This window comes from Bradysia coprophila (genome assembly GCF_014529535.1).
Source record: "Bradysia coprophila strain Holo2 chromosome IV unlocalized genomic scaffold, BU_Bcop_v1 contig_5, whole genome shotgun sequence".
Classification (NCBI taxonomy): Eukaryota; Metazoa; Arthropoda; class Insecta; order Diptera; family Sciaridae; genus Bradysia; species Bradysia coprophila.
The window spans coordinates 3,154,658-3,177,705 of NW_023503374.1; the positions used below are offsets into that span (position 1 = coordinate 3,154,658).

General features: G+C 37.3%; 1 long non-coding RNA gene across 1 annotated transcript; it reads left to right on the plus strand.

Annotated features, from left to right (window-relative positions):
• Window positions 1-4,527: 4,527 nt before the first annotated feature.
• On the plus strand, window positions 4,528-18,627 carry LOC119071604. The gene is made up of 3 exons (XR_005086687.1): window positions 4,528-4,563; window positions 11,484-11,488; window positions 18,617-18,627. It is a non-coding gene; the product is annotated as an uncharacterized LOC119071604 (long non-coding RNA).
• The last annotated feature ends 4,421 nt before the right edge of the window (window positions 18,628-23,048 follow it).

A 23,048-nucleotide genomic window follows, 5' to 3' on the forward strand; every position in this document is an offset into this window, starting at 1 on the left:
GTTTATTTGCAATTCCTCCCCTTGACAACGGCAACAAAGCGACGACGATTAAGCGAATTTCTACAAAAACAAAAAGAAAACAAAATAAAGCAGCAATCAATCGAATAATAATAAGCGACACGAAAATCAAACACGAATATCTGGCCGACACTGGATCCGATGTCAGTGAAGTGCCACCTAGAACGAACGATTTGTCAAATCCGGCGCACACACAGGAATTGACCGCAGCGAATGGGACTAAAATCCAAACTTATGGTGTTAGAATGCTAGAAGCGAATATCGGACTTCGTCGATCATTCCCGTGGAAGTTCATCATTGCTAACGTTAAACAGCCAATCTTAGGATTGGACTTCTTACGACATTACAAACTATTGGTTGATCCAGTGAATAATTGCCTGATCGACAGAAACACGAAACTCAGCCGTGCAAGAAAAGCCACCAAATTCGACCCTTGCATAGGGGTGAAATCATACGACGACAGCGACCGTTTAAAAAAAAATTGGCGGAATATCCAGACATTACAAATCCGAATGCTACACACGGTTCTGCAAAGGTAAATACTTTTCATCACATCGAAACAACGGGCCCTCCCGTATTTATCCGACCAAGACGATTGAGCGCAGAGAAACTTAGCGACGCCAAGAAAGATTTCGAGCTTATGGTCAAACAAGGAATTCGTCGATTGTCAAAGAGCCCATAGTCCAGCGCGCTACTTATGCGAAAGAAACCTAGTGGAACATGGCGGTTATGTGGAGACTATCGAAGGTTGAACGAAAAGACCTTACCCGACAGATACCCGATTCCGTTCATACAAGACCTGTCATACAATTTGGCTGGAAAATCAATATTCAGCGTGATCAATTTGAAATCCGCATATTTTCAAATTCCTGTCAACCCTGAAGATATTCCGAAGACCGCAATAACTACGCCTTTCGGATTATTCGAATTTCCGTACATGACTTTTGGACTACGTAACGCAGCACAGTCGTTTCAGCGATATCTAACAGAAGTTATGGAAGGATTGGATTTCGTGTTTATTTACATAGACGACATATGCATCGCATCGACGTCACCCGATGAACACGAGCAGCACTTAAGAAAAGTATTCGACCGACTACAGAAATACGGATTGACTATCCAACTGCCTAAATGTCAATTTGGTCTCGAAGAAGTTGTCTTTCTGGGTCACATCATCAACAAGCATGGAACAAAACCGTTGCCTGAAAAAGTAAAAGTGATTCAGGCAACGGTTTTGTTCCATGCTTGTTGAAGGTAATTCTTTGTCTTTGAAACAAATCAAGTTTCCCTCGATAGCGGATCGTGTTTACTGCGATATTTCCAATGAAATGGTACGACCGTACGTTCCGAAATCATTTCGAACGAGCATTACCGCCAATTTACACAAAATTTCACACCCTGGAATTCGCTCCACCACAAAATTGATCACACAGCGCTGTATTTGGTCTGGTATGAGACGCGATATTAACAATTTCGTCCGAGGTTGTTTACAATGTCAGAGAGCGAAGATACACCGACATAACAAGTTTCCAATTCATCCGTTCTTCGTACCGAACAAGCGATTCGCTCACATTAACATCGATTTAATTGGTCCGCTTCCAGCATCCGGCGAATTTAGATTTAGATGCCCTTACGTGCATCGACCGGTTCACGAGATGGCCCGAAGCGTATCCAATCTGCGATATGACAGCCTAAACGGTTGCAAAAACTCTGGTGGAACATTGGATAGCACGTTTTGGGGTGCATACAGTTATCTCTACGGATCGTGGCCATCAATTTGAATCGGAACTGTTTCGAGCGCTCAGCAAGCTCTTAGGCACAAAACACATCACGACCACGGCCTGGCACCCACAGGCAAACGGCATAATCGAAAATCTTCATCGAACGTTGAAGGCAGCCATCGAATGTAAAATGTAAAATTCGTCTTGGGCGAACTCGTTACCAATCATTCTTCTCGGACTAAGGTCGACGTTTAAGGATGACATCAAAGCGACACCAGCGGAATTGGTTAATGGCACAACGCTACGTTTACCTGGTGATTTTTTCGAGCCGTCACAACCCGATATGTCCGAATCAGACTTCGTTAAAATGCTTCGACAAAACATGGCTAAATTGCGACCAGTCCAGACATCGAACCACGACACTCGAAAATCATTTTTCATACAAAAGGAATTGATGGACAGCGAATACGTTTTCATTAGAGCAGGTGCGCCCAAGAATTTGCGTCCACCATACGAAGGTCCTTATCCAGTCATTCGTCATGGAGAGAAATATTTCCTTGTCAAAGTAAAGGGAAAAACCGAGAAAATTTCCATTGATCGTCTAAAAGCCGCTTGGATACATCAAAACGACAGATCAGCTACCACTAAGTCAACTAACTTTTCTACCAATGATGCGTCGCTGAACAGCGAAGGTAATTGTAAAACGTTCAGTAGATATGGTCGGGAGGTCAAACGACCTAATCGTTTCGTTTCAATGTAAAATTTTCATGAAATTTATCAGTCGAACTTTTTCGTAGATTTTTTATGGCCGATGCTAATGGCACGCGCGTGCGAATAGTGTATAATAGACTATTCGCACGCGCGTGCGATTAGTGTATCATAGACTATTCGCACGCGCGTGCGATTAGTGTTTAAGAGACTATTCGCACGCGCGTGCGATTAGTGTTTAATAGACTATTCGCACGCGCCCTAATCTTTGGCTAGTCAGAAAGTATTAGAATTCTAGTTTATTTTGCATATACAATGTGTTGTAGCACAGCACTGCTACTAGCATGAACAGTGTTCATTGAACACTCATTCTTCCAACGACAAAAAGCCTTCAAATTTTCAAAGATATGTATTGCTTGTGTTCAACGCACTCCAAGCTAAAGTGATCATAGTGGTCTGCTGCAGAAAGTACTCTATTTTACATGAAAATATTTATTCCGGTGTTTTTTAGTTGTGTGACGTATTGTGAAGTTTCAGTACCCTATTCAGAGTACGACTCATGCTTGAAGTGCGTTGATGTGTTGTGTGTTTTTATTTACACTCCAAATATTTCTTATTTTCATTCTAGTAGTATAGCAGAGTTGTGGTTGTAGTCACACGTTAAAACTTTTTTTTCGAATAATTGTCCCTATGATGCAGTCACAGGTGGTGCAAAGTTCGGAGCAATTCTGAAGATGTAGTATTCAGTTATATTTGGCATTACCTGAGTAGGGGGAAACCTTACGTGGTTGTCCAGAGATGCGAAATCAACGAAAAAAAATGGTTCCTTCTGTAATGTTTGTCATCGCTCTAACTTGAGTAAATCGATTCAGATTTTGATAAACTATTTTGCTCCCGTTTCGTAATCGTAAAATTAGAGCTATTATAGGGGACTGGTTTTTCGCATATAAATCTTCGGAGCTATGCAACCAATGGCATCGTTAGGCACAGCTGACGAAATCTATACCTCCCCTAACAGGGGAAAAAATTGTCAATATCGGATGATGGGATCGGAAGTTAGAGTTACTTTTTTTGCTTCTATCTTGTGTAAATTTCATCTGATTTTCGTGAATTTTTTTATTTTAGTTTAAAAGGTATGTATGACTGTAAAGCAAAGGTATTGTTTTTAGAGCACTAATAAAATTTCTGCCGCCATATTGGGTTGTAGTGTTTTTGCCCACTTCTTTGAGTCATTTTCAAGCGATTTTCATTAATTATTTAGAGATGCAGTTTTACAGTGTAATATTGTAATATGATTGAAGCTTTGACACTGATAGGTGTTTCATACGGGTCGACGCAGCTTATGTTTTTGTAAAAGTAGTGACTAGGTGACTTTGTTTTCTTTTGTAGAAGGAATCAGTGGCTGTGTCTCGGTAATTTTGTAAAAGGAGTCACTCGATGACTTAACTTTATTATGTAAAACGGATCAGTAATTGTGTCTCAGTCATATTGGGAAAGGAGTTACTTTTGACTTCGGTTTATTTTGTAAAGGGAATCACTAGGTGACTTCGTTCTCTTTTGTAGGAGGAATCAGTGGCTGTGTCTCGGTCATTTTGTAAAAGGAGTCACTAGATGACTTCGTTTTATTTCGTAAAAGGGATCAGTAGTTGTGTCTTAGACATATTGTAAACGAAGTCACTGTTGACTTCGTTTCGTTTTGTAAAAGGAATCATTAGGTGACTTCATTGTTTTTTGTGTGGGAATCATTAGTTGTAACTCGGTCATTTTGTAAAAGGAGTCACTAGATGACTTCGTTTTATTTTGTAGAAAGGATCAGTAGTTATACCTCTGTCATTTTGTAAAAAGAATCACTAGTTGACTTCGTTTTGTTTTGTGAGCGCGTGCGATTAGTCCATTATACACTAATCGCACGCGCGTGCGAATAGTCTATTAAACACTAATCGCACGCGCGTGCGAATAGTCTATTAAACACTAATCGCACGCGCGTGCGAATAGTCTATTAAACACTAATCGCACGCGCGTGTGAATAGTCTATTATACACTAATCGCACGCGCGTGCCATTAGTCACTTCGATTTTTTATTGTAAAAAATTTCTAAGAGGGGAGTCATGCGGCGGTTCGATTCTCAGTCAGCACTTTCTATATTCACCACCCGCATAACTTAATACAACTCGACGGAAATTGCTTTATATTCTTTCATTCCGTCGCGTACGATCAATCGAACAAGTCATATATCGTAAGCAAATTTAATTGAATAAATTTATTGTTAAGGATTCATCCTTTCGTTTCATTTACGGAGTTCTACTCCGCACTATCATCTTCAGTTAGGCTAATTTAGTTTTTAAGAAGAACAAATCCAAAACCACAGCAGTAATTTCATCTGACTTAACTTACTGTTTAGACTATTGTAACTTCTAAGAATCATCATCATGTTTCTGAGCCTAATCTCCGACTAACAATTTTCCAATTCTGTAACTGACACTTTATGCAAATTCATTTCTGAACTAAACAGGACCCAAGTAGCATTTCAGAAAAAAAAACTTATTCGTTAAAATAACGTTGTAGCAACGTTGCCACAACGGTTGTGCAACCGTTGTTGCCCGGTTATAGTTTAACCTACGTCAATTAACCGTTGGATAACCGTTAAACAACGAAAAAGTTAAAAATTATAGTTGCTCTACCTTAAATTTTTAACTTTTTCGTTGTTTAACTGTTATCCAACGGTTAATTGACCTAGGTAAAACTATAACCGGGCAACAACGGTTGCAAAACCGTTGTGACAACGTTGCTACAACGTTATTCTAACGAATAAGTTATTTTTTCTGAAATGCTACTTGGGGACACACGTTCCACTGGGAATCTATGCATTGACGATGATTTCGTTCATAGACTGGGCGCCAATATGGAATTAGAGTCCAATTATTCAGATTCATTAGGTTTTGACATGATAACATCGGTCTTATTCTAATTGTGACGTTTCACCATAATCAGAATCGTTGGAAATTGATCAATCATTTTATTCATTGTGTAGAAATTTTGCTGATTTTAGAATAGTTGAGAATATTGTGCTACGATAAATCGAATTGCAAGATTAAAAAACCGAAAATTCTCCCTCTTTTATCAGATATTTTATTTTTTTACCGAAGAAAATTGTGTTATTAGGTACTTGAATTAAGATTACAAATTGGCAAAATCGAAAATTGCTTCGTCGTGATTTATGTAGATCGTAAAAAAAATATTAAAATTGCTTTTCCGGATGAGTTGCTGCCATTTTACTTTGCTCCTGTACGCCCTGTGAAGTAAATAGCTATTTTTAGTTAAACTTTCGATTCAATTTAAAAATAAAAAATTAAACTGAGAATCAAACTCAAGAAAAATTAAAAATTAATATTTTAAACGAAAATAGAAGAAGTGACATGACACGGCTTTCAGAGTTGAACGACTTCAATTTTTTTTTTTTTTTCGTAGAATTTGCGGAAAACTTAATTTAGACAAGTTGCGTCCAGGGGCTCATTGGGACCGTTGATGTTCACCGTTTTCATCGATGACTTGGTCGACGTGGTACGTTTCGCGCATACATCGTTGTTCGCTGATGACATGAAATTGGCGTCAATAATACAAGACTTTGAAGATACGCTAAGATTGCAACGAGATATCGACAATGTGATCAGATGGAATGATAGAAATCGTCTTCATTTCAACAACGACAAATGCTACATTTTCAGCGCATATCGTAGCGATTCATCGTTTATCCAAGCTGACTACACATTGGGTAATCACGTCGTCGAAAGAGTTGAAGAAATAAATGATCTTGGCGTTCGTTTCAACAGATGGTACCATCCTGGTCATCACATAGAACCAATGACGATGAAAGCTCGGCAAATGGTTGGGTGCATCAAACACTTCTCAAACGGAAATTTCACAAAAAAAACGCAACGGATACTTTACGTAGCATATGTACGATCACGGCTTGAATTTGCATCGACTATATGGAATCCAACTGCACAAATTTACATTGATGAAATCGAATCCATTCAGAAACAATTCGTGATTCACTTATTGGAAAGCCGAAGCAATGCGACGACATACAGACTAGCACCGTACGAAGATCGATGTAAACAACTTGGACTGCAAAGTTTGGAAAAACGACGGACTTCGCTTTCGACATATTCAAGGGCAACATTATTGACGATATAATCTCACCGAAATTCATACGCAACGAGAGTGTCTATAATCTTCGAGATTCTACGCTACAGCAGTTAGTTGAACCAAGATACTCAAGCTGCAATTATGAAGGAACTTGACATGAATTATGATGAACTGTGATATATGTGTGATAATGTGAAATTGATTTTGTATTTTGTATTCTAATTGTAATTTTAATATTCAGCCAGTCTTTGGCGGTGAAAATAAAATTCATTCATTCATTCATTCGATCGAAACAGATTAAATTTCTCTTCTACAACTAAAGGACAAAAGTTTCCGTTGATAAATCCACGCTTTACTTATACCAAAGTCAATTTCCGACGGTTGGTTGGGGAAAAATTGTTGATCGATGGTTAATGGTAATGAACAATGATATAAATTTATGAGTAAAATTGGCACAGCTCGAAATGTTTTAGTGGAAAGAAAAAAAATGAATAAACCACTGGCTGTAGATTATCGTATTTGTTGTTGATTTTCCTAAAACTGAGGGTGAAAATCTTCGAATCGCACTTCACGCTATTTACATTATTTCATACTTTTCAGGGAGGTTGCGCACACACAACTGCTGATTGCATCCACATAAGGACAATCATTCATTGAGCCAAATGAAGGAAAAAGATAAAAGACTCGAGTGGGAAAACTATGTGTGTCAGAGCAAAGAACAGTCTGAGTTATGAAAGCGACTTATTTTTTGGAAGTTGTAAGAAATTTTTTTGAAAAGTTTTTCGACAAGATGTCATAATATTACCGAAATTATACGCTAAGCGCGCTGGTACATCGTTAGCGAATCTTACAATTCTGAGGCCCTAAGGTAAGTTACATCGGTGATTTTGGTGTAATTTGGAAGAGCTTGAAAAGATGTACTAAAATAGCCCAAAAAACTTTAAAAAAAAGTTGGTCCATGGTTTTAGGATCACTGCCTGAAAATTGCGAAATTCACACTGTACCTGTAGAGCCTCAATATTCACAGAGTGAGCCTAAGGCCATGGATCAATTTTTTTCTAGTGAATGGTGAACTTCTTCTTCTTCTTCTTCTTTTTCAGCCTGTTTCTATCCACTGCTGGATGTAGGCCTCTCCAACTTCTTTCCATTTCGTACGATCCATTGCCATTTGCTGCCAGTTTGTACCTGCAATATTCTTAATTCCGTTTGTCCATCTCTCTGGTGGTCTACCTATAGCTCGTCTTTTATATGGTCGCCAGTTCATGATCTTTTTGGTCCAACGTTCGTCTGTCCTTCTTGCAATATGTCCCGCCCAGCTCCATTTCAGAGATGCTATTCTTTCCATGACATCAACGACCCTGGTTTGTTGTCGAATCCATTGATTCGTCATTCTGTCTCTGAGTGTTATTCCAAGCATACTCCGTTCCATGGCTCTTTGTGTCACTCTCAATTTATCTTCGGATGCTTTCGTTAAAGTTAACGTTTCCGCTCCATAAGTGAGCACTGGAAGGACACAAGTGTCGAAAACTTTGCGTTTCAGACTATTATTCATTTTGCTTTTGAAAATTAGTCTGAGTTTTCCGAACGCTGCCCATGCAAGACCAATCCTACGTCTTATTTCTGCAGTCTGGTTGTCGAGACCTAACTTCAGTTTATGTCCTAGATATACATAGCTGTCGACTCGTTCAATGACAGTGTCACCAATTTTGATTTCTCTATCGTCCCTGATGTTGGTCATGATTTATGTTTTCGATAAGTTCATCTTGAGGCCAACTTTGATTGCCTCTTCACTTAACTGTTGTAGCATAAGCTGAGCCTGACCTATATTCGCTGCTATCGGTACAATGTCATCAGCGAAGCGGAGATTGCTCAGGTACTCTCCATTTATCTTTATTCCCATTTTACTCCAGTTTAACTTCCTAAAAACACTCTGCAGAATCGCCGTGAATAATTTCGGTGAAATAGTGTCACCCTGCCTTACACCTCGGCCGATTCTGAATTTCTCCGTGCTCTTATGAAGTTTTATACATGAAGTAGCATTTTTGTACACATATCGAATTGTGTTGGAGTACCTTGAGTCTACTCTACATTCGTCTAATGCGTCCAATATCGACCATGTTTCCACTGAATCGAAAGCTTTTTCGAAGTCTATGAATAGCAAGACTATGTCGATGTTGTATTCACGACACTTCTCAATAAGCGTTCTCATCACCTGCAAATGGTCGTTTGTGCTGAAACCAGATCTGAAAGCAGCTTGTTCAACAGGTTGGTAGAAGTCGAACTTGTTAGTGTTCCTCTTCGTAATGATTTTCATAAACAACTTGTAGAGTGTTGACAATAGGCTTATGGGCCGGTAATTTTCCAGCTTTGTTATGTCTCCTTTTTTATGCAGCAATGTAATTACCGCATTTTCCCAGGCTTCTGGTACTTCTTCCCATTGGAGACATTGATTAAACAAAGCCGTGATTGCCTTTAATAAGGAGTCTCCACCCAGTTTAATGGCTTCCACTGGAACACCATCTTCTCCGGGAGACTTTTTGTTTTTCATCTCGGCTACTGCGGCCTTGACTTCATCAACAGTTATGTTGGGCATATCCTCCGATCCCACGTTTCTTATTATTGGTCTATCTTCGGTTTCTTCCGTTGGACTCTGTCTTGCTGAAGAAAACAAATTCTCATAAAATTCTGTTGCAATGTTTAATATCGCATTTCGATCCGTTTGGATCGTTCATGTTTTGTCTCGTAATTTGAAGATTTCTTTTTTGGCGTTTGTCATTTTTCTCCGTAGGACTTTCATATTGCAGTTAGCTTCAATTATGTTTTGAGCCAATTGGACATTATATTTTCTTTCATCTGATCTCCTTGCTTTGTTGATACTTTTAGACAAGTTCCGGTATTCCACCGAATCTCGCCCTCCGTTTTTTACCAACTGCTCTGCTTACGATCAGGTCTAACGTTTCTCTGCTGAGTTTTGATTCTTTCCCTTGGACGGATTTGCATTTGGATTTCATGAATCCCATTATTGTATCGACGATTTTGGTATTCAATTCGTCCAATGTTTCACATTGATTGTTGACGTTATCTAATTCGGCAGTCATTTTCGTAGCAAATTCTTCATTTTGTGTGTAAAGCCGTTGTACGTCAATCCTTTCACTTTTCTGAACTAGTTGTGATCTTTGAAATCTGGTATTTAACGTGACTCTTGCACGAACCATTCGGTGATCACTACCGGTTGAAAAATTGTTTAGGACCGTAACGTTCTTAACGGTTGACTTACAGCCAGTTATGATGTAATCGATCTCATTTTTCGTTACACCATCTGCACTAGCCCAAGTCTATTTCCTTTGAGGCTTTCCGGCAAAAAATGAATTCATTGCGTACAAATTGTGTTGCTGTAGGAAGTTGAGTAAAGTATTTCCACGCTCATTTCTTTGGTCGTTGCTAAAACTACCAATAGAAACTTCTGAGTATTCTTCTCGTTTTCCCAGCTTCGCATTGAAATCACCGATTAGATATTGGTAATGTGATGGGTTTTCGTCCAGAGCTTTCTCGACATCTTCATAGAATCTTTCTACTTCTTCGTCATCATGGGTGGACGTGGGTGCGTAAACCTGAATTAATTTGACACTGTATCTGTTATTTATCTTCAGGCTTACGTATATCACTCGATCGGATATGCTTTTCGTGTGAGTTATGCGATCCGACCATCGTTTATGTATGAACAATCCGACACCGTGTATCAGCATCTGGCTGTCACTTCCTCTGTAGAAGAATGTATGCCCTGATTGTAATTTCAGACATTCCTCTCCAGGCTTTCTTACTTCGCTCACTCCCACAACATCCCATTTTATCTTTTCTAGCTCTTCTTCCATTTCTTGCATTTTTTGTCTTGACGACAATTTTCTGGCATTATATGTGGCAATGTATAATTCGTTGTGGCTTCGTTTGAAGGTTTTTAGCATTAAAACACCACGCTTGCTACTGCGGGTTGGTGAGTATGAAAGCTTTACTTTGCTCGCCCCCGGTAATCCCCGAGCTCTGACCCGCACATTTCTGCACGTTCCGGGACCACAGTGCCTATCAAAGTGCACAGTGCCCGACGGGGTAGTGTTACTCTTTTTGAACATTCTTTTCCATAAAGCTTTGCCCATTCTTTTGAACCTATCTGAGCAAAAGGTTATTGGCGTCTTTTAAAGAACGTCCTTCTAAAGCTTAACCTAGTAGCTACAGTGAACGACATCTCAAATGTCTCACTGTCAAATTTTTCTGAGAATTTTATTGTGTCATTGCAAATTCACAATGACATTCTCTGAAAAAAATGACAGTGAGACATTTGAGATGTCGTTCACTGTAATAAGAATTCTGGGATCGTCCTATCCTTGGGCTTCCTGATAGTGTTGTTTCGCCTCAACGTTGGTCCCTTAACCCCAATTCTTTCGGCTTCCAGCTCACGATTCATTCAGCCTTAAGATTGATCTATCTAATCCTATCTTATCTACTGCTACGTCCTCGTTAAACTTCATTCCCTCCACTCTTTTTCAAACTGGCTTGGGACAGTCTTTGGCGGTGAATGGTGAACTTAGGAGAACTTTTTTATGCTCTTTCAGAATATACCAACACCAAAATTTTCACTTTTGAAATAGCTTCACAAATCTTGCGTATGCCGTGGCGGTACATTTGTCACAAACAACGTTACAAGATTGCGTGTAATGTCACGAGATTACAAAATACATCTTCGATTTGTGAAGTCTTTAGGAAAGTGACAACTTTTTAATTGATGAACTTTGAAAGAGCATGAAAAAGTTCACTAAAGTTCATATTTGATCCAAGGTCCCACATCCGCTCCATGAACCTTCTGTTTTTGTCATAATTTACGTTTTTCACAAGGTTCAGTGAGCGAATTTAGGACTTTGAACCTACTTTTTATCGGGTTCAAAGGTGTACTTTTTTATGCTCTTTCAAAGTTCACCAATCTTAAAGTTCTCACTTTCCTAATGGATTCACCAAAGTACACCGATAAGCCTGATACAAGTAAGGCCAAGGCATTAGGCGCACCGTCTGAATTTGGGTCTATCAGGGAGCCCACTCAAAATTCGGCCTCCTTTTTAAGGAATAAAGGAGGATATTTCGATAATTTAAGGAGAATTTCAGGAGTTTTAAAATATGAGATTTTGGATTAAATTTGATGAATTCGAAATTTTTTTGACTTTCCAAAGTCACATAAAGGATATATGAAGTAGTTTTTTTGGTGTTTCTAAGAGAATATTCTTTGAAAAATATTTTCCGAGTTTTTCACAAATATTTTATCGAATTTTTTGTCTTTTTTTTATTTTTTTGATTTTATCTTCTTGCTACTTGTAATGCCCGCATTTAAAATCATCTGTGCCTTGGCCACTGACGATTTATCTAATTTACATTCGCTAACTACAGCTGACGAAGTGTTATTACCAACATCAATTAACTTTTCGGCGACTTTTAACTTTAAAGTCTCCTCTGCAGCAGAGGCTCTGCTATTTCAGCTTCGATGCTTTAAATTTTGGCCTCTTTCTTATGCTTTTCGTTTTTGTCTGACTCATTTTGTTTCGATTTTGCTAATAACGTCTTTCGCTCGTTTTCTACATATAAATGCAAAAAATATCTTTTACGGGCCGACGAGCAGAGGTATAACAATTTTCGAATAATTGGAAAATCTTCCACTTTATCGTAGAAATACAAAGTATTCTAACTATCCGAATAGCCGCAATTGTTTCTTCTAAGAGCTGCTCCTTGAAATTTCAGGAAACACAAATTTATTTACGCTAAATCCTCGCTTAGGATCAGCATTCCTCCACTCGCGGAATGTTGAAAACCGACACATTTTCTGTTTCTGTGTTTTACTTGAGTTTCTGATTTCTCCATATAAAAATGCATGCAAAATTCACAAAAAACCATAGAACAGAAAATGTGTCGGTTTTCAAAATTCCGTGAGTGTATGTACGCATTGGCTAACTTAACCAGATGTCCAAACTTTTCTCAAACACGATACACACTAGACGAAAGTTAACAATTGATTGACAATAAATGATTAAGTTGCCAGCAGCATCAACACAATCGATGAAAAGAACAATTGAAGCAATAGGGTTTTGCAAGTACCTTTTAGCACTATCGATCTCATTTGTTGAATTATTTAGGTTTCATGAGCTTTTTTTTGGTGAAGTAAGCGAGGAACGGTTTTGAATACATATGGTTCCATAGTCAGAATTAAAATGTTAGATGTTTTAACTAAAGTGAAACTAAAAATAAGGAGTTTGAGGAGATTAAGGAGGTTTCAGGAGGATTTTTGAAAATCAAGGAGATTTAAGGAATCAAGGAGGAGTGGGCTCCCTGGTCTATACGACGGTCATTTTCACAAATTTTGAAAAAATGGTTAAGCGACAAAAGTCCTACGCAATTAAATGATTCATGATCACAACGATATGTACCGGTTGACATTAAAATTAAATAGCCTCAATACAACTTACACACACACTCCTCGGGTTTCGAAGTGAACCAAATTTTTATTAGATTGGTCACAATGAACTCGGTGAAAACATTTTTGTAATATAATACGATAAGTGTAAAAATCTGTTTCGTCAACTACTTTTGATTCAATGCAAGTAAAACTGACGCAGATACTGGCGCGTGCGTGAAGAGTGAAAACTGGCGCCCAAAATGGCCAAAGAAAGATTTATTTATTTTTCAAAGTGTCAAAGTAGCTCCCGAAAGGTAAAGGTAACTCCAATAACAGAAACAAAGATAAATTTAAAATAAGAGAGGCCTACTCGACGTAGTATTCAGAATGCCTGTTCTTGATCTTGTATTGTCATAACAGATCCCTTGTTATGGTTTTTGTTATTCATTGTATGTGGTTGAACGTTGGGATATGGAATGATTTCATGATGAAAAGCGTTAGCGTTGGGTACACTCTAAAGCTAATCACGATTTAAAACAAAATGTTGTGTAGTTTTTGCTGAAAAATAATTGCCCTTCCTTATCACCGCATTATGCACACATTACCACTGAGTGCACACACTCATTTTAATTTCGGAAACATTTATTTGCTTCGCCACAATAAATAATATTGTCTTAATGAAATAATATACCAAACTCATTACAGTAATCACGAGTCCATTAAAACATTTACGCAATGTAGCTATATTTCGCTGCAAAATTATTTTCGGTCCTTGCAACAATTTTAAATAATTGGAATTTATTTACTTTTCGAGGTTCTATTTTTTTGCATCCTTACGAATGACTATTGCAAGAAAATTGTGCATATAATTGGCTCAAAATTGGTGATTATTCCAAAAAAAATGGAACTTCTACGAAATGTAATGCAACAAAGCCTCGAACAAAGTAGATGTGAACCGAATCGGAAATAAGTTAGCCTTGAGCTTGAACGACATTTCTTCCCTACCTTGACCATAAGTCTGAATCCACAGTCATTCCATTTTGTATTCGTTTTCATTCCGTTTTGCCTCCGTGTACACTGTACATACATGACAGTTGGCATTTTAAAGGTTCTGAAAGAACAAGCGATCAACTCAGAAGTGTCTTAACCTGTTCTTTTGTAAACTTGGGCATTTCATACAATAGAGCACATTGTTTCATATTACAACTGTCGCGTACACGGAGGCAAAACGGAATGAAAACAGACGACTCAGAGGCCACCTCAACCACTTAAGTTCTTCTATGTCTTCGGGTCCTATAGAGATTAGGGTATGTCGATTTGCAATTTTCGTTAAAGTCATACGGTACTCGAACCTTCTGTGAAATATGTCGTAACGGTTGTTGATCGACTTACAGCTCAAGAAAAGTCAAATATTTTTCTCAGCCAGTGCATAAGAGTCTCTTACAACAACGAGTCACTTCTAACCCAGTAGACATGCCACCTAAAACTACTACATTCACGTGACACAATAGTGGCTGAGCTCAGCTACAACACCCCGTGCTCGGTTCCGCTGAACATCATGTTGCAGTAAAGGCGAACTCTTCGGACTTTTGTCATATATGTCGTAATTCCCGTTTACTTGCAGAAACATAAATGAAAATAAAAAAAATTAAACAAGGAAATATGTCAACGAGAAGTTTACAGCTGAGATTTTACATCGAAAGTTTTACAAAAAAATGCGTCACAAGTGGCAGATGCTGAGGAAACCCCTCATACGACAATAATTATCTGTCACTTTGTGACGCATTTCTTTTTGTAAAACTTTCGTTGTAAAATCTCATCGGTAAACTTCTCGTTGACATATTTTCTTGTTCACATTTTCTTGGTCAATCTTGTAGCGCTAAAAATTCCTCGGTTCTAATGGTTCTAATTTATTGAACTTATGCTATTGAAATTATGTTTGGGAGCAAAAGCTCCAGTAATTTATTTTCGTATAATTCTATTACATTTTTAGTACATTTCGTCATAGAATTACAAATGTCAGCACTATATTTTTGTGTGAACCAACTTCACTGTTGTGACATTTCATATGGATATTTACCAGAGTGAAGTTATTTCACCAGAAAATAGAGTTTGCAAAGAATGAAGTACTCAAAAGAAATTAGCGCCTATAGAGGCCAATGGGTGTTTCCAATAGCACCAATAGCCTTTTCGAAAAGTTACATATTATGTTGTGGCAAATATAATAGAAGAAACTAATCAATACAAATCAGTAGAATCTCAAAAAAAAATCAGGCAAGGGACCCGGACTACATCTTATAAATATAATTAAATGAATATCGACTACGGTAGGTTAAATAGAACAAAGTGATAACTACTCACGAGATAAGGTCTAACTCCGAAGTGAAATTTTAATGGAAAGGAAGACCATCTATGTCTAATATAAATATTTACTTCAAACCATCATACGACTATATAAATTCGAATATTTGTGCATACGATGTGCTACGGAGTAATGTCGTAAAATTAATGTCTTTCCTTTGTCTTTTGTCAAAAATGTAATATATATTTGGATAGTCTATATTATAGACTTCACATACATATACGATCCGTAGCATACAAGATTAGGTGCTTGATATTATACCACAAGCAAAACGTTCATAAGAAAGATGTGAAAAGTTAACCATAGATCATCCCCACATTTTCTCGTCGAGCTTTTATGATGAATGGATGGTTGCTGTTGCTCGTATGCATGTGGTTCGGAAGGTATATTTCTCATTTATATCATATATCATATATATCATAGATTTTGTATGTTCGTATATATATACGTGTCATACAGTTTGACATAGCGTTTCTGTGCTGAGTGCATACACAATTATCTCTCTCCCTCTTTCTCTCAACGAATAATGAAAAATTCTCAAACAATAGATATTAAGATTGGCCCGCGTTCGGTATGTGGATTTACGTGGGTGAAAGCACGGGGTTTCGTAGGGTTTTGAAATTAAATTTCTCAATGTTTCACACATTGTAATGTCAAATTTATGTCCAAGGTCTTTAATTTGTGCTAGGTAAAGTCCGTTTTCACCGAGCAATCCTTCCAATTAAAAAAAGGTAAAAAAATAAGTATTCAGCTACCGCGTTACATTCACCAAGTGTTGTCGATGGGTCAGATTTACGTTCGCAACAAAAACGAGTACTTCAATTCAAAAATAAAGCAAAATTGCAATTAGGTAGCCATTGGATTTTATGGCTACCGCAAAGTCGTTATTGACTCAGTTATTCAGTTATTTCTGTCACCAACCAAAATTTCTATCTTTTGTGTAATTACTAAAATTGCTTCAAAAATGGCTCGCCTCTTCGATTACTTTCTGCACGTTTTACTGTTTTGCTGGCAATAAAATTTGAATACAAAAATTAAATTTGGATACACGTCCAGACTTCATGCCGAGATTGTATTGATTATGCGGGTTGTTTGGAATAGTTTAAACAGTTATTGCTACGTGAATCGTACATTCCAAATATTTTGTGATTATTCTCTGTGATTCTAACGTTTGTTGCTTATAATTATAATTATAATTATAATTAATTAATTATAATTAATTTCAGTTAAGTATGTTAAAATTTTGTATTGAAATGCAATTTGCGTTATCTGGTGTCGGTTAAAGCTGACTTCCACATATTTTTGGAGTAAATCACCTCTAACAGCTAGCGAAATCAGCTTTAACCGACTACAGATACTCGTAATCGTTGTAAAAAATGCTTCAAATAAGCTAACCACTTATTTATGAAGAATGGATAACAATTCCACTCATCAAAAAGGAACGAGCACTTGAAAATTTTGTCGTAGAGTGACCTTGCTGCAAACAAAATGTCGTAACAGATACTTGTTGTGAGGCTGGTATGGCAAGTTTGGTATCGTTGTAAAGATTAGACTGCAGGCTGATCAGGCATTGTTGTTTTGTTGCAAGATGGGTCTACCTGTGTATTACAGAGTAGTTCAAGTTTCGCCGAGGATGATGAAAGTAAACTTTACCAATACCGTCATTCAAAGAGTTTCAAACTCTCTTTATATCGTCTTGGACATATCACCATTTTAAAATGTCGAATTTTCGACTTGTGACTTTAACGAATTAGCTTAGAATTAGCTCCTCTATCAGTTGCGATAACGATCTGTATTCAAATTAACTCATTGGTCCCGCACGGCCATGAGTGCCGGTTCTGCGAAACGGCTGGATGGATCCGCGAACTGAATGTGGTTCCTTAGAGTACTCGAGTCTCTCACTAAGAACGTGAAGAAAAATCAGAGGTGGTGCCGTGACTCTATTTAAGTTCTGTTCAACCCCACCGTGAAGTATCGCCAAAAAAATTGGCAAAAAGCTTTTCATCTACCAATTTTCTGGTCCAACTTTTTGGTGCGGAATAACCTCGGCCATATGACAGATGACTTCCCATTACTTTTCATCATAGAAATGATAACAGATGGCGTTGCTGCCTTAACATCTGTTGAGGTGAATAGGTTTGTTCCAAGGTCATTTCGGAATGTCAAATTTTATCCACAGAAGGTAACCTAACCTCAACTTTCAGGTTGACGGAAACTAACGAAAAGTTTACAAAGAAATTTGATTGACGTTTAGGTTATGTTCATCTCTGTGGATAAAATCGTTGTCAAAGTTCGGGTTTACAGTTCATTGCAACAAAGGACGTCCGCCGCACTATAGGGGTGAGAGGGGTTCGCCAAAGTGTAACCGCCATACATTTGTGTAGTGGAAAAGTGCGGACAAGGAGGGAGGGGAGTATAAAACTCCAGAAAAATCACGGACGTCCTTTATGAACGGCCCCAAACCTCGCAGGTGCAACAACATTAGTCACAGGAAAACATGACGTTGACAACATAACAGAAATGAATTCATATGCAACTCGGGATCTGTTATTTCTCTCATCCGCTGAATGCATTACATTCAGTGTTTAAATACTTTGCTGTTGATCATGTATTCGATGTATCCTACACTTATTTGGACGGATATTATACGTAGACATTAGAGACAAAAATATAAATCGAACACTCGCCCCCTAACAATCAAGGAATCTTTGTATTCTAATTGCACATTTTCTTCTCTATAACCAAGTCCCAATTTGTGTATGCTTCGTTTCGATTTTTACACTACAAACACGTAGAGCAAACTTCTATCCCAAGTACCTACAACTAACGAATGTCGAAAAATATAAAACGAACTTTCGTAGACGCTCCAGCTTATACTTCACATAATATAAGAAGGGTGTGTGTATCTACAAAAAAAAAGTTTATCGTAAATTAGGAAAGTGTTTTTAGACTGTTGAAATGCAGAGACGTATACATGCTGGTTCATCAAAACTATTTCAAAGTTGCGGCACGTGTGCTACAAATTTGCAAAAAAAAACTCCTTCCTCTCTACGAGATGTTCCTATATTTCATTTGAACCTGTATTCATTCAAATATATGTATACGTCTACGAGGAGTGACGGGATGCATATCTACATAAAGTTTTCATATTTTTATTCCTAAATCGTCGCATTCGTCGCTATAATTTGAATTAGGTGAAATACATAATAAATCGGGTACATACTCAAGAGTTGCATCATCTCAAAGCTTTGACGCTTGTTAGTGTAAAATAATTAAACGAAATCTCAAATTAGTAAATGGAAATTACGTGATAACTATAGTGTTGCGATTCTACTGGACTAAGATTCGATAAAAGCATAATAAGTTAAATCGCCCAACAACCAGTGGAATTGTGACGCAAGTCCATTCTTTAAAAGAAAAGAATATATATCACAATTATGAAAATTTTCCTTCCTCAACATCTGCCACTTGTGACGCAAATTTTTTTTGTTATAAATTTCTTCCTAAAATTTTTCTGGTAAGATTTTTGTTGATAAAACTTTCGCCTACTTTCCTCATCAGCTGCCATTTGTGACGCATATATTTTTGCGTGTCGAATCTGTAAGCGTCACCTACACCGATATCAGTTCTTTTGTAAGTGGATAACAGGACTTGCGTAGCACCTCCACTGTAAGTGGTTTTGGGCGATATCAGCTCTTTTGTAAGTTGTGATTTTTTAGAATTTGGTCGCAGATAACAGACAATCATATTGTGCAGTTTGAACGAAAATATTCTTCTTACAAAACTGTATAACTTTCTCTTTGATCTGAACCTTCCAGCTTTTATTTGACGAAAATGGAAAATTTTACGAAATTCAAAAATTTAACGAAAATCAAAAATTTGATCTAAATCGAAAATTTGACAAAATTTAAAAATTTGACGAAAATTGAAAATTTGACAAAAAACGCTCATAGCTCCCAAATAAGCTACTTTTTAGGGAAACCACGAAACACGCATCGACTAGAATCTAAAACTTTATAACTTTGTCTTTTACACGAACTTTCTATCTGCCGTATTTTCGGAGTTATGGTTGACATAGCTCGCACTTAAAACGCTCAAAGCTCCCAAATAAGCGACTTTTTAGGGAAACCATGAAACATGTGTCGACTAGAATCTAAAACTCTATAAATTTGTCTTTTAAACGAACTTTCTTCCACATTTTCTGAGTTATGGGTCCTATAGCTCAATAGCTTAACACGCTCATAGCTCCGAAATTCTGAGCTTTTGTAAAATTTCCTTCAAATTAGTTTCTTAGAATTACGTCCTTAACATACCCTGAAAATTTCAGCCAAATCCGCCGGTAAATTCAAAAGTTTCAGTTAACAGAGTAACAAAGTGACAAAGTAACAATACAAAGGTTGGTAAAATTCATCAATTTCAAAATGTATAAAAATCCATTTCTTCATACAAATTTCTACAAATTTCCAAGTTTTGAAATTTAATATCTCGGCCAAATCTGAACCTTATAAGGCGTGTGATAGCTCGTTGAACTCGTATGGACGCCCAGATTACGAATAATATACTTTGGGGGTAGTAGGAGCAAAGGGGGAAAAGTCAAAAAGTTCGTGTATAATATGTTCCTCAGTCCTGCGGAAAATTTTTTTTGTCCAATTTTTCAGTGTGAACGGACTTGCGTCACGGCCCTTCACTCACGTAGGGCCATGAGTATAATTGTGTGACTCTGTAGCCGAATGGCTATGGTCGTTGCTTGGTGTTTGGAAGAATTTTGGTGTTGGATGTTCAAATCCTGGTCTGTGCAAAGTTTTTATTTATAAAATTTAGTCTTTCTTAAAGGTACTGAGCTATGTAGCGTGCGAAAAAAATGTGAAAAAGCCCAAGTGCGAAAAAATAATCAAAAACGCACTGTGAAATAAATACCTTCAAAACGACATTAAATGGATGCATGGAAAGGTGATGATTATGGACCGGAATTGCGAAAACAATTTTTTCCGAAGACACGTAAGGTGTTTTTGTTGTCTTGAGGTCATTACTGTCTCGCTCAGAACCAGTTTTTCGCATTTTCTGATCGCAAGTAGAGGTGTGCGCCGGTCAAAAATTTTCGCGGCTCGCCGATATATTTCGAATAATTTTTTAAAAAAATCTAAAAACTCATACAAAAGTCAATGTTTTTTACTGATAGTTCAACATAATAGGCGAAACAACATCAAAACTTCTAAAGTTCCTTGTTAAAACCCAATAGTATTTTCTAAATACTTTAGTGGTATGTCTCGAGTAATTTTTCATAATATGCAGAAGGATTATCCATAAAGTACGTAATGCGAAGAAGTTCTAGGTAGGTCTGGACATTTTGTTACAGATAGTGCAAAATATTCAGAACCATATGGAAACTTTGTAACGAGATATAATTGTAAGTCTGGATAATACAGACTTGTCGATCAACCCAGAGCTTCAAAAAGTTTGAGGATTTTCTTTATGTTCATTCCTGAATTTAATTCATTTTTGGAAATGTAATTTTCTTAAAGCCAATTCTACTATGAAGTCACAAGAGAGTAACGTTGAATTTGATCTCGCATGGCAACAAGTAGAGTCTTTTGCCCCAAACAACATTCTTTCATAATAGACTTCAAGCATACATACATTTACATGGCCGCTTGTGAAAAACTTTACAGCGGAGAGGTTCATCGATATTATGATGGCGGAAAAACGTAAGGTCCCTGACCGTGATTTGTGGTATTGTGACACTTTTTAACTTTGTGCGTCATTTTCTTGGAATCATTTTATATCCAGGAGTAGTGGCTAACTTTATTGTGAAGATTAAACATTTGGCTTAGTAGTTAATCAATAATCAATAAATAATTGAAAAATTGAAAAATTTAAGGGACCTTAATTTAGGAAACATTATCATACGCAGAACAACAAAAAATACAAATTCCCACACAAGATATTATTTGTAATATGACATTAAGGTAGATTGCGATTTGAATTTATAATTTATAAATTGTTGTAAAACGAGGAAATTAGAAGTAATTTTTCCATACAAATTTTGGAATGCCATTGCTGGTAAATTATTCTGACAATGTGTGCAATCTGGGATTGAAGATGGACGTTAATATAAATCAATATATTTTACTGCAACAAACTAGAGCAATGCTAGTCAAGACGCTAATGTTGGTGTTAAGGAATCTCGCGCCGCGTCATTCACAATTACTCACAAAGTGACATTTTCCTTATACAAAATGTGTCAAAATGTGAATTATTGTGAATGACGCGGTGCGAGATTCCTAGCAACCCTAATGTTACCTCTATTCACTTACTATGACTCGGCTCGATATACTCATCAAATATCAGCGCAAAGTGCTTGAGAGAGTCTTTGATGCATGTATTCGCTTTATGTATGGCATTGGAAGGTATGAAAGCATTGCCGAATATGTAAGTCGTTTGCTGGGATGGCTGGGATGCACTTTGATGGAGTTGCTCAAGTCCCGCTCGCTGTTATTGGTCTTCAAATTAGTTATCAATGAGGCGCCGGAGTACTTGACTAGCTGCATTCAAGTTTCAACGAGATCAAATCATTTGATAATTCCTGTTCATGCTACAGGCCAGTACAACAAGTCATTTTTCGTAGATGCAGTTTCGAGATTCAATTCGCTCCCGAATGAAGTCAAAATGACTGGAAGGCTGAAATCCTTCAAGAATCGGTGCTTTGAACGTTATGTTCGACAGCATTTGTGAGAATCGTCCGGGGCTACATAGACCTACATAGTGGTACCGGGTACCACTCAGTGATACATCGATTTTTTATGCACAGTGATACACAAGCATTAGTGTCGGTACTACTTCCTTTTATGCTTTTCTCCCCCCTTACATTCCAATGTTATGCTGTTTTTTTATATTTTTAACGTTAATTTTACTGTCGTAATCCTTCTCTCGCTGTTGAGGCTCTATTTGTTTATTACGCTAGTCATTTGTAATTCTACTTTTTGATAAAGTCTATCAACTTTGTATATGGACCTACCTTGTTTAGTTGTTCTGATGAATAAACCAAATTAAATAAAATTAAATCGTTTTGACAGTAATGACAGTCGACTTATAAATCAAATAAATTACGTCAAAATATTATAATAAGTGAAAATCGCAATCTCCTTATTATTCGACGAGCTTTCTCAGAAGGAAGTTTACGTTATACGGAGAAATTCAGAATCGGCCGAGGTGTAAGGCAGGGTGACACCATTTCACCGAAATTATTTACGGCGATTCTGCAGAGTATTTTTAGGAAGTTAAACTGGAGTAAAATGGGAATAAAGATAAATGGAGAGTACCTGAGCAATCTCCGCTTCTCTGATGACATTGTACCGATAGCAGCAAATCTAGGTCAGGCTCAGATTATGCTACAACAGTTAAGTGAAGAGGCAATCAAAGTTGGCCTCAAGATTAACTTATCGAAAACAAAAGTCATGACCAACATCGGGGACGATAGAGAAATCAAAATTGGTGACACTGTCGACAGCTACGTATATCTAGGACATAAACTGAAGTTAGGTCTGGACAACCAAACTGCGGAAATAAGACGTAGGATTGGTCTTGCATGGGCAGCGTTCGGAAAACTCAGACTAATTTTCAAAAGCAAAATGAATAATAGTCTGAAACGCAAAGTTTTCAA